An 11,405-nucleotide genomic window follows, 5' to 3' on the forward strand; every position below is an offset into this window, starting at 1 on the left:
CTGGACCTAGCCATCGGTCACGTATCACTTGTCGGTGATATACACTTGTCGGGAATGCACTCGGAACGGAACGGCTCCGGTAATATTTCTGTTCCCACTGCAACTTTACTGCCCCCGTGAAACTCTGCCATCTTTAAACCCCCTCACTGTTAACATCTGCTGGAGCGTTATCGGTCCCAGCATAGCCAAGCTGCTCGGAAATTACATTTGGCGGTGTAGTTAATGCTAAGAGTGTAATTCCAGAAGCAACCATGACTGAAAGGGGGGTTCACGTGCCCAATGACAGTGTTTCCTCTAGGATTTTCCTTTCTTTTTTATCTGTCTTGTATCACAAACTCATTGGCTTGAGGGTGTGTCCTTTAAGAGCTAGTGAGATGGATAGCTGATAGATAGATAGATAGATAGATAGATAGATAGATGAATGAATGATATATCAATAGATAATAGATAGATAGAAGATAGGTTGATGGATAAATAGATAGACAGACAGACAGGCAGACAGACAGATAGATAGATGACAGACAGACCAGATAACTATACACACACAGTTTGGTATTGTTCAACAAACACCATTTTACACACTGTCAATCACTATTTCATACTTCCAATTCTCTTTCTCCTATAATACTTAAATTTCTTTTTTTTAAAAGACTTTTTATTATTTTAAATTCTGTATAGGTGTGCGTTTCTGGATTTGGTAATGTGTATCTGAATCTGGGCGCCCTCAGAGGTCAGAAGCATCAGATGCCCCAGAGGAGTTCCGGTGCTTGTGAGCCATCTGACATAGGACTCGGGAACTAAACTCAGGTCCTCTGGAAGAGCACCAATGCTCCAACAACTGAGCTGTCTCTCCAGCCTCAGAGCCATTTTAGTGAAAGGAAGTATCATGATGAGATACGACCGTGAGCATTTAGAAATTTGAATTAGGAAATAAAGCAAATTTCTCTGAGTTGAAGGCATTTTGCTATCTGTCTAAGGTGACTGGACTGTTTTGAACCGTAACAGTTCCTCCCATAAGAAAAAAAAAAATTGGCGGTTGCTTGTGATTTCAGTGAGCAACTATTTGTTCCATAATCCTTAGCCAATTAGTTTTTTAAAACAACTACTCTACGAAGCTACCTGTGTGGTCGATGGAAGCACAGTGACGTGATGGTAATTGTACTTTATACTACTGTACATATCTCATGTCAGCATGTCCTGTAGAGCACATTTATATTTTATCCAATGAAAAATGATTCTGAAGTGTTTTAAAATGTAGATATTTCAGATCTAGTGGATGCTTTGATAAATAGCTTGGTAAAGAGCAAAATTTTCTCTGCTCCAGAAAATACTCTTTAATTAAAATTAAACAGTTTAATTTTTAAATATAATTATATTAATTTAATTATATTTAATTTACATTATATTGAATTATATTAAATTTCAAATTGTTTTTATTATTAAATATAAATACACAAAAGTAATTTAAATATTGAGCAATCACACAGCTTATATTGTTTTGTGATCTTTTGGGAAGCAATGGTGTTTTCAAACAAGCTAGTGACACGCCAGAATCTGTGAAAGAGGAAAAAACCACAAGGTGTTTCCTTGCTGTTGAATTTAGTAGGTTTTTACATATCTTCTTCAAAGGTACAAGGTCCTTGCTCCAGCTGATGTCATGAAGCTCAGTGTGGTTAGAGACAATGATGGCAGTCATTGTCTGTGTGTGACTCTCCATAGTGAGTCACACAAGTGCTTAACGTCTGTTGCGGTTATACTCTTGGCTGTCCCTGCAGTAGACATGCAGGGATATGCTGAGGATTAAGACTTTCCTTAGAGTACAGAGTGGATTTAGCCTCGACTTCCTTTCCCTTTACATCATAAGGAGGCCTCATCATCTCTAGGTTTCCTAATGTCAGGCCTAGAGCAGTTCTGTGCAGTACTCAGACACCCTCTGGCCAGAAATCCCTCTCTCTACTACTATCCTCTACTTAACCTGCTTCCCAAAAGATCCTCCCAGATGTCTGTCTTTATTCAGCCTTTCCTTTCTCCCTTCCCTTTCCCCTTCCCTCCCCCCTTTGCCCCTCCTCCCTCCCCCTTCCCACTTCTCCCTCCCCCTCTCCCTTCTCCCCTCCTTCCTCCCCCTACTCCTCCTCTTTCCTCCCCTCCTCCTCCTCCCTCTTTCCTCCCCCTCCCCCCTTTCCTTCCCCTGTTCTATGTGTACGTGCATATGTGCATTTGTGAGAAGGTATGGACTGAGGCCAACAGACATAAGATCCCCTGGGGATGCTGTTAGAGATGCTGCTAGGTACCATGTGAATACTGGGAACTAAACTCCCACTCTTAGAAGAGCTCTTAACTGCTAAAGGCAGTATCCCTACAGCCTTGTGAGCTGGATTTTAGATCTGCCACATATCTGCCTGCAATTCAGACTGCAGCTAGCATGTGACCTGATGCTACAGCTGCCATTTTCCTTCCTGTGACCCACAGTATCTTCACAGTTAGTTGTCTTCACCATCCTAAGTCTCACATCTCAGCTTTCCAGAACTCGGTCTTCTTTTCTGGTACCAACACTCGAAGGCCAATATCATGAAAACATTACTTATTTTACAAGATTTTGTTATCCTTTGTGACTAACAGAAAGTTCTAATACAAGCTCTAGGCAGAGAACAGGGGAGGAGAAAGTGGCTTAGGCTTTAAAGCATTCTCACAAGGCCATCTCCCAGGCAATGCCTACTAGTATTTTTGTTCATCCTCCAACCTTCTGAGAACGTGCAGGTAGGAAATCTTAGGTTTGAGATCCAAGCAGCCCCTGAATCATGAACAAAAGCAAATGCAAACTTGCTAGCCAGCTTTTCCAGGGTGCCACTCTAATAACAAGAAGGTATCATGTCTCCCATCCCCCACCCATTCCCCATTATTGTTAAAAAGCTACTAGTGCCTGGTATTACTTTCATTGAGTGAGGCAAGTTGAATCTAAGGGAAAGGAAAATATGAGAGGCACAAGGCTGTTTAGAATTATTATTATGGTGTTTTATGTGGGTGTGAGGGGGGGGAGAAGAGAGTTGGAGGTTCTTTCTTCTTCTCATCCTCTTCTACACTTGTCACTAACAGCATAAACAGGCTCCATCAAGTGACCTAAAAGGACCCAGTAGAAAAAGATATCCTTGCTTTCTGGTGCCCCTTCTAGCTTCTGATGCCCCTGTAGCCTTCGGCCCTAATAACTGAGATCTGGTGTCACATGATCTTTAGTGCACATACACTCAGCAGGCTTCAGAGAGAAGACTCGGCAATTTTTAAGGTAGTTTTTTTGTTTTATTTATTTATTTTTTTAAGATGGTGTATGTCCTCAGGTCCTGCGCATGCTCAACTTCCTTCTCTCCTCACTGTATTTACTGGAGTTAAGAGTGTTCAGTTGCTTCCCTGAGGTACAGGAGCTCCAATTCACACACTTGGAAGCAAAGTATGAACTCTTTGAGAAGTACAAGTGATAAGGAAACATGTTATCCATGTGAACTTGCAGCACAACATGCAAATCTGCAACCCTGTGGAGTCAGACCTGAGCTGCCTTATCCCAAGGTCTCCATTCTGGGTCATGGGTTTGCCATGCAGAACATATCTCTATCTTTGTAGAGAAAAAAAGTTTTCCTTACTTATTACAAGGCAGTAAAAGTGGCTGCTGTAAGGGTTTCTTAGGATATTATTAGATATTATCAGAAATTTGAACGCAAAAAAAGATTTATGAATCACAAACCTGGAATGGCTGAGGTAACAGCAGAACGTATGGTCTGGGTGTGGAAGTCTCCTTTATGTGTGAGGCACATTTCTTGCTAGAATGAGCTCCAATCTTTGTTTATCAAAGTGACCATAACATCTACTGAGCAACTTAACAGAAGAAAGTTAGATATTTGACACAGGCCAGAACCAACAAGACTTAAGAGCAAAAAAACTTAAAAATTTCAAAGATTAGCCAACAGTCATTCATTAAACAATTATTTCAACTGAGTCTTCTATAAAATGCTGCCCCGTGCTCTGTGTCCCTTCAACAATATTCAGTGATCTGAGAACTCTTAGGTTAAAATCTGAGAAAAATCTCAGCTCACGTGTCCAAGGACTGTGAGTCTTGCTACAGGGCAAACACCTGATTATAGTCCAGCTTGAGGAAATCCATTGCACAGAGAAGCACCAGTGCCAACTGTATCTCATGGGGTAGAAGGAGAGGGAGGGAGGAAGAGAGGGAGGGAGGGAGATAGGGAGATAGGGAGGGCAGCAGAAGGGACAGACTGGGCACAATGACACACATTACTGTCCTAGCACTTGAGAAGCTCAGGCAGAATTAGGAATTTGGGGCCAGCCTGATCTACATGGTTTGAAAAGTCAGGAATAGCAATACCTCGTCTCAAAAGGCAAACTTAAACATTTAAAAAACAAAAACAAAAACAAAAAGCCAGAGGGAGAACATTCTGGAAAGGAGTCACCCATCTTGCTGAGACTTGAAGTTTCTTCTACTTTTGTTGCAATTGGTGTGCAATCAAGGGTTCTAAGTAGGTGTTGCCTTGAGAATCCTGATAGAGTCACTGTGAACGCCAGTGTCGAGGAGAACAGACGTGTCAACAGGCACTGACTTGAACTAGTGGAGAGGAAGAAGGCTTGTGTGTCACATGATCTCTCCACTCTCCATTCTGGGAATCTATCACCAGCCTATGGAGCCTCTCATTACCACCTACCTATTATGTGTCCATCAATTTTCTATATACCATCTATTTATTTTTCTGATATATCATTTATCATCAGAAACTGTCATTATTTGTCATCTGCCATCTATCATCTGTCTATCTATCATCTATCGATCTATCATCTATCTATCATCTATCTATATTATCTATATCTATATCTGTATCTATATCTAATCTATATCTATATCTACATCTATATCTATCTATACATATATAGATATAGATATATATAGATATCACACCCACACACACACATAAATATAAATATATTGTAGTGCCAAGGAAGTATTAGTGAACAGCAAAAGACCAGTCAGGAGCCAATCTGATGCAATCACATGACGGTCTTTATTCAAGCTAGCTTGAGTTCAGTCCACCACTGCACCCACAGGAGAAGATCCCAGAACACCCATCAGGGCAAGGTTTTATAGAAAATGGGAGGCAAGAGGTGATTGTGTCCAGCCTGGCAAGCACCTAACTGGTGCTCCTTGGCCTTTAGCATAATTGGCTGGCGCTGGGAGCCAAACCTTAATCTAGCTCTGCTTTCTTCCTAATTGGTGGTTGCTAGGCAGGGGCAGGCTTGTAACCTGGAGGTGCTAATGTTTTGGGGGAAATAACCTGGAGGCTGGTACTAGATACAGGTTTGTTGGAGAGAAATTAACCTGGAAACATAGGTCTTTGGGGGGTAATCCTGGGAAATGGAGCTAGGCTATGGTTTTGTTGAGGGTATCTTAGAAACTAATGTTAGGTACTAGCCTCGGGTTCAAACTTAAGTCAAGTTCTTTCAGATGATGACTGAACCCAAAATTTGGTCTCTCTCACACCCCCCCCCCGTGTGTGTGTGTGTGTGTGTGTGTGTGTGTGTGTGTGTGTAATGTATATATGTATATATGTATACAATGTATATATGTATAATACACATATAATATATACATATATGTATATAATCTATTCATCATCTCAAGCATATTGTGGGTTCTCTGCCAGCATAAATCATAAGCTTTCCTATCTGCCTTGCATGCTACTCATTGCTTTCTACGTACGTGAGTATCATAAGATTCTTCCTGTGTTTGACTTTGGTGGAGTTTGAGTATGAGAGAGTTAGGAATTAGAAAGTCTTAATGTCATTATTTACTTGAAAAATCCAGAAAATTCCAGTGTCCAAGACCTGAAATTTACTTCTTTCCCACAAAAGCAGGTCATCATGACAATTTTTGAAGTGTGATGAATCCTATTTAGGTATTTTTATTTACTAGGTTCACAGATAATCTTAGGGTTTTTTTTTTTTTTAATATATGCCATTAGCAAACCCAAAAAGTTAGTCTACATATACACAGTAGTATCTGGAGATCACAGGCTGCCCTATTACCACCAGGTAAATCTAGTCTCTGTGTTTGAGAGCTTCAAAGTGTTAACAGCGATATGATCAGTGACCAAAGCATGGGACAAAATGCACTTTTTCAGTGTGATGCCCAAAATAAACAGTGTACATAAGGCAAAAGAGACAAGGGTCCTCCAGAAACTTACCATGGGCTGTGACAAGATACATCAGGATCTGACCACACTACATCAGAAAATTTCTGACTGAGTAGAGATGTTTTTGTTCTATCAGCCTGACATGAGCCCATGTTTCTAGAACTTCCCTTCCCCTTCCCACCAATTAGACAATTGTGTCAGGTTTCAAAGGCAAGTTCCCACCAACGTGATGAGGAAGCAGAATCATCGCCACCTAAGACGGGGATATAAAACAGGGGGGTGCATTTTGGCAGGGTGTGTTCATTTGCTGGACCAGTCTGGGCTCTGAGGCACCATTTTTAAAAAAACAAATCACCCTGCATAAGTTACTTTCACCATGTTCCTTTCTCAGCATTACTGTGATAGGAACTTTGCTCACTCAGTTCTCTTAGTATGCTCTCTTTATGTAGAACCTACCAATAAAAATGCATGTGTAAAATTCCCAAAGAATTAATAAAGATGAACTTAAAACCTTTTATTGCATTTATTTATTTATTTATTTATTTATTTATTTATTTATTTATTTATTTATTGTCATGTTGGGATCATAGGGCAACTGGCTGCCCTTAGTTCTGCCCTCCAACCATTTTGGCCTCAAACTCAGGCCCTTAGGTTTAGAGGGCAGGCACCTTTTCCTGCTGAACCAACTCACTGACCCTAAAACACTTTAAAAGTTAGCGTAAAGAGAGCATTTACTTTTTACAGATTCTCCTGTACTGTACAGACATAGTGATTTACTCGATCTTACCATCGGTCCTAGGAGGGTTGCCCAGCCAGCTAGAAGGGCAGATCTCCAATCCAGACCTTTCCTTCCGGGATGCACCTTATCACCTTCTGATTCCATTACTTCCAGGGCCAGCTTTGCTGCACAAAGTGGCTCCAAATGGGCAGCCCTCTCCTGAGAGAGAGAATAAAGAATAAAATAAATTGTCCCTGGTGTATGCCAGAGCCATGAGAGGAATTTGTGGGCAACTCACGGGAACCTAGAGGGAGAAGTTCCTAGGAAGCTGAGTGTTTCAACTTTCAGGGTGGGGCTCTTTTTTCCCTCCATCCCCTTCCCTGTTCAACGCGACTGCAGACAAGGAGTTGGCTGAAGTTCTTAAAATGCTTTTCTAAATGGCCTCTTCAGCCCCCACCCCTCAGCCAGTTTGCCTGGCTGGCTCTTCTCTGTGGCTCAGTAGGGGTTTTGATTTCTCTAGCTACACATTGGTGTAAACGGTTCACAAACAATAGAGGTGAGCCGTCTGATAAATTTGTTCTAATTGTCTTTTATATGCCAGCAGTGGGATGTCTTAGGGATGTGTTTAGGGCTGGAAAGGGCATTTTTCAAAAAAAAAAAAAGTTAGAGAAACATGAATTAAAATCGACTGGGACCATACAAAGCTATTACATGCTAAAATCACTCTGGGGCGTGCTTTAGGAGCTCATTAATACATACAGCAAACTGGCAGCGTGCATCACAATTTAATTTGAAGGCAAATGATCATGAAGTACCAAAATATGCCCCACCAGCCCTAATGCTACCTTTGAGTGTGGCAGCTCAATGGCACCTGGATTAGATCAGGTTAGACACCTTAGCTGACTGTTACAGAAGTTTGGCAGATACTGCATTTGTGGATGACAAATGTCAAATTCCATAGTTGAACCTGTCTTTTTCATATATAGTCACACAAACTGGCTAAAATTTAAAATAATCAAAAAGAACAAAAAGGGAAAAAAAAGAAGACTGGAGAGAGGACTCAGCAATTTATCCTTAAAGAGTTTGGTTCCCAGCACCCACATTATGACTCACAACTGCCTGTAACTCCAATTTCAATAGCTCTGATGCCCTCTTCTGGCCTCCATGTGTACTGCACACACACACACACACACACACACACACGCACACACAACTACACATATACACACCAGCACATAAATGTATATAAATCTTCAACAAAGCATCCTCAAAGCACTCATTATAAATGTCTCGTTTATAAGTTCTATGAGATCAAATTGATCACAAAACCAGTGGAAGGAATTCCCTCTCTCCGTTTTGAAGAGAGAGTACTTTGAAATGTGTTGATGCACTAAATGAACTAAAATGTACATTATAAAAAGCAACTGGATAAGGCAAGCATAAAAAAGACTTAGTTTTGACAGATAGTGGCTTTTATCGGAAATCTACATAGCTGCTTCAAGTTTCTAGAGGTTTATTCTTTTTTATTTTATGTGTGTTTCACATGCATGTATAGCTGTGCACATGCATGCAGTGCCCATGGAGGCCAGAACAAAGGGTCAGGTGCCCTGCATCTGGAGCAACAAGTGTCTGTGAGATGCTACACGGTTGCTGAGAATTCTGCAAGGGCAGCTGCTGCTCTTAACCATTGAGCCACCTCTCCCACCCTCTATACAGCTACTTTTGATTCTTATGAGCAGGCAAACGTTGCTTTACTAGTTGTCAGCAATGTGAGCGTATATTGTAAGCATACAAATAAGAAAATATCTAAGATTTTGAGTGGACGAACGAACGGAGCTGAATTCCTTTGAGCTGGAATATTCCGTCTAGACGGGAGGGAGAGGCTCATGAAGTAGGAGGTAAACAAAGGGTCACATCTGGAGGAACTGGAAATTGGGAGTGTCCCTAGGGCACCAGCATGTAAAAGGGAGCAATCCATTCAGAGGACGTGCCGGACCAGCCCAGCAGCAGAGGGGATGCTCAGACTGTCCAGTCTCCTGAGAATTGTATAGAAAGCACCAAGGCTGCATCAGGAGTCATCACCCTACCAGGATGAGCTTTCCAGTGATGCAGCCACTGCTTCAATTCACCCCAGCTTCTGTGTGTGCCCCCTCCCACACACGCCTGTTAGGAACCCTGATAAAAACTCCTTAGACTGACGAATTGGACTTCGGGGCAATCCTACTTTGGTCTGTTGGGGTTCCCTTTCTGGGGTGAGTAGACATGTATTGTGTCTCCCCTGGGAAAGTGCCACACACAAGGAATGAATATAAGGACCATATGTCATACCAGTGACTCAGAAGACTTTCCTTCCCCCCATCAGCCGAAATTAATTTCTATTCCAGCCTCATACGTACTGAGGCCAACTGAGACCCAAGAAGAGAAATAAGATCTGACCATGGCTTGGGGACTTAGAGTGCCACTGGTAAGAAAAAAAACTGTAAGATATGATATTTAAAAATTTTCATTAATGGGCGTGTCTTGGTTGTCAACTTCTTTGGACGTGGGATGAACTACCTGTGTATGGGTCTGTGTGTGGGTCTGCGATGGATTCCAGAAAGGATTAACTGAAGGAGGAAAGACCGCCCTGACAGTGGCAGTGCCTACAGTTTGTAGCCCAGTCATACAGAGTTCTAAGAAAAAGCCTGGCTGCCTGCTTCACTCCTGCAGGCTACTCTGTGACTGCTGCTGACATCCTTCATTCTCGTCATTGGGTCCCTGAGTCCTCGGTTTTCTGGCATGGACTGAAGAGTGTTGGCTCTCCAGAAATCCTCCAGGCCTCCAGCAGGAAGCTGGAATGCCGGGACACCTAGTCCCACTGAGCAGACACTGGATTCCCAGTCTCTGCAGTGGGCAGGTAGTCGAACAAATCACATCATATATGACAATCAAATGGCTCTCCCTTGTGACATATGCATTCTATTGCATATCTATGCACACACAAACACACACACACACACACACACACACACAGAGAGAGAGAGAGAGAGAGAGTATATACCTATATACTCTAATACAGAGTATACCAGCTAACTTGCAGAAAATGATAGCAGGAGATTATGAATAACATCTCCCGTCCCTTTGGTCAATCTGGAAGTGATGGTTGCAGAGATCTGGCCTTCTGTTGACAGCAAGGCCCATGTGGTTATCAGTAATCAGATGGCTTGGCAAATGGTGTATGCACATCTCAAACCATACTTCCCTGTGTATATTCTGATTTGAATATCAGCCTCTTCTGGAGCCTAGAGATCTCCGAGTCTTCTCAGCCTTTATTCTGTGTTTACCAGAATCTCCCACTGATAGGTAACTCTGGAAGGTTTCATTTCCAGCACAGACATCTCCCTTAATCTCCACATCCCGATGTTGCCCTTGGAGACCTCAGCGGCATCTCTAAATTGATATTCCCGAGGCAAGCTCTGTTAAGACAGTGCAGTTTACTCAGTGAAGGGATATGGGTATGAGGGGTGACTGCTAAGGAGCACAGGATTCCTTCTGAGGTGATGAAAATGTCTGGCATGGTATTATACCAAAATTTCTGGGTCAAAATTGACAGCCCAACTTTCTGAGTATTCCAAAAGCTCCCAAAGATATAACTTAGAAGATGAGGTGTGTGTGTGTGTGTGTGAGAGAGAGAGAGAGAGAGAGAGAGAGAGAGAGAGAGAGAGAGAGAGAGAGAGAGAGAGAGAAGAGAGAAAGAGAGAAACAAGCAAACAAGTCCATCACCAACCCACCAACCCCGGTTCTTATGTCATATTCCCTCTTAGGAGGAGAGGTGGCACCATCTAGACACACACAGGAATCTCTGGGCAGGCTCTAAACCTAATGTTTCCCATACTCCTCGGGAGCCCAGTTCTTCACCTGGCAAATGGCAAGGGTAACAACACGGATGACACTATGACATGAAGTGTTAATATGAAGTGTGAAAGTGGCAGTCCGCCGTACCTCCACATACCTCCTCAAGTAGACAAGCCTTCCGATGGAATGTGCCCATCCTACTTTCCAGTCTGTGGAACCCATAACCCAATCCTGCAGAATCTGCTCCCACAGAACATCTGCCTCTTCCTCAGAACCATCCTGCGCTCTTAGCCCAGGATCTCACCTTCCTCTCAGGGGTTGCTTGCCATCATGTCTCTGTGCTTTCTTCTGCCTCTGTAACTTTGTGAAATTAAGAATCTTTCATTACAAAAATAAAACTCTACACTTGTTTCCTTTCCTTTGATTCCTCCTCCACTCCTCCACTCCTCTGATCCTCCCTTTTTCCACTCCTCCACTCCCCCACTCCTCTGATCCTCACTTTCTCCACTCCTCCACTCCTCTGATCCTCCCTTTCTCCACTCCTCCACTCCTCCATTCCTCTGGTCCTCCCTTTCTCCACTCCTCCACTCCTCCATTCCTCTGGTCCTCCCTTTCTCCACTCCTCTACTCCCCCACTCCTCTGATCCTCCCTTTTTCCACTCCTC

This window comes from Micromys minutus (assembly GCF_963924665.1).
Source record: "Micromys minutus genome assembly, chromosome: 1".
Taxonomy (NCBI): Eukaryota; Metazoa; Chordata; class Mammalia; order Rodentia; family Muridae; genus Micromys; species Micromys minutus.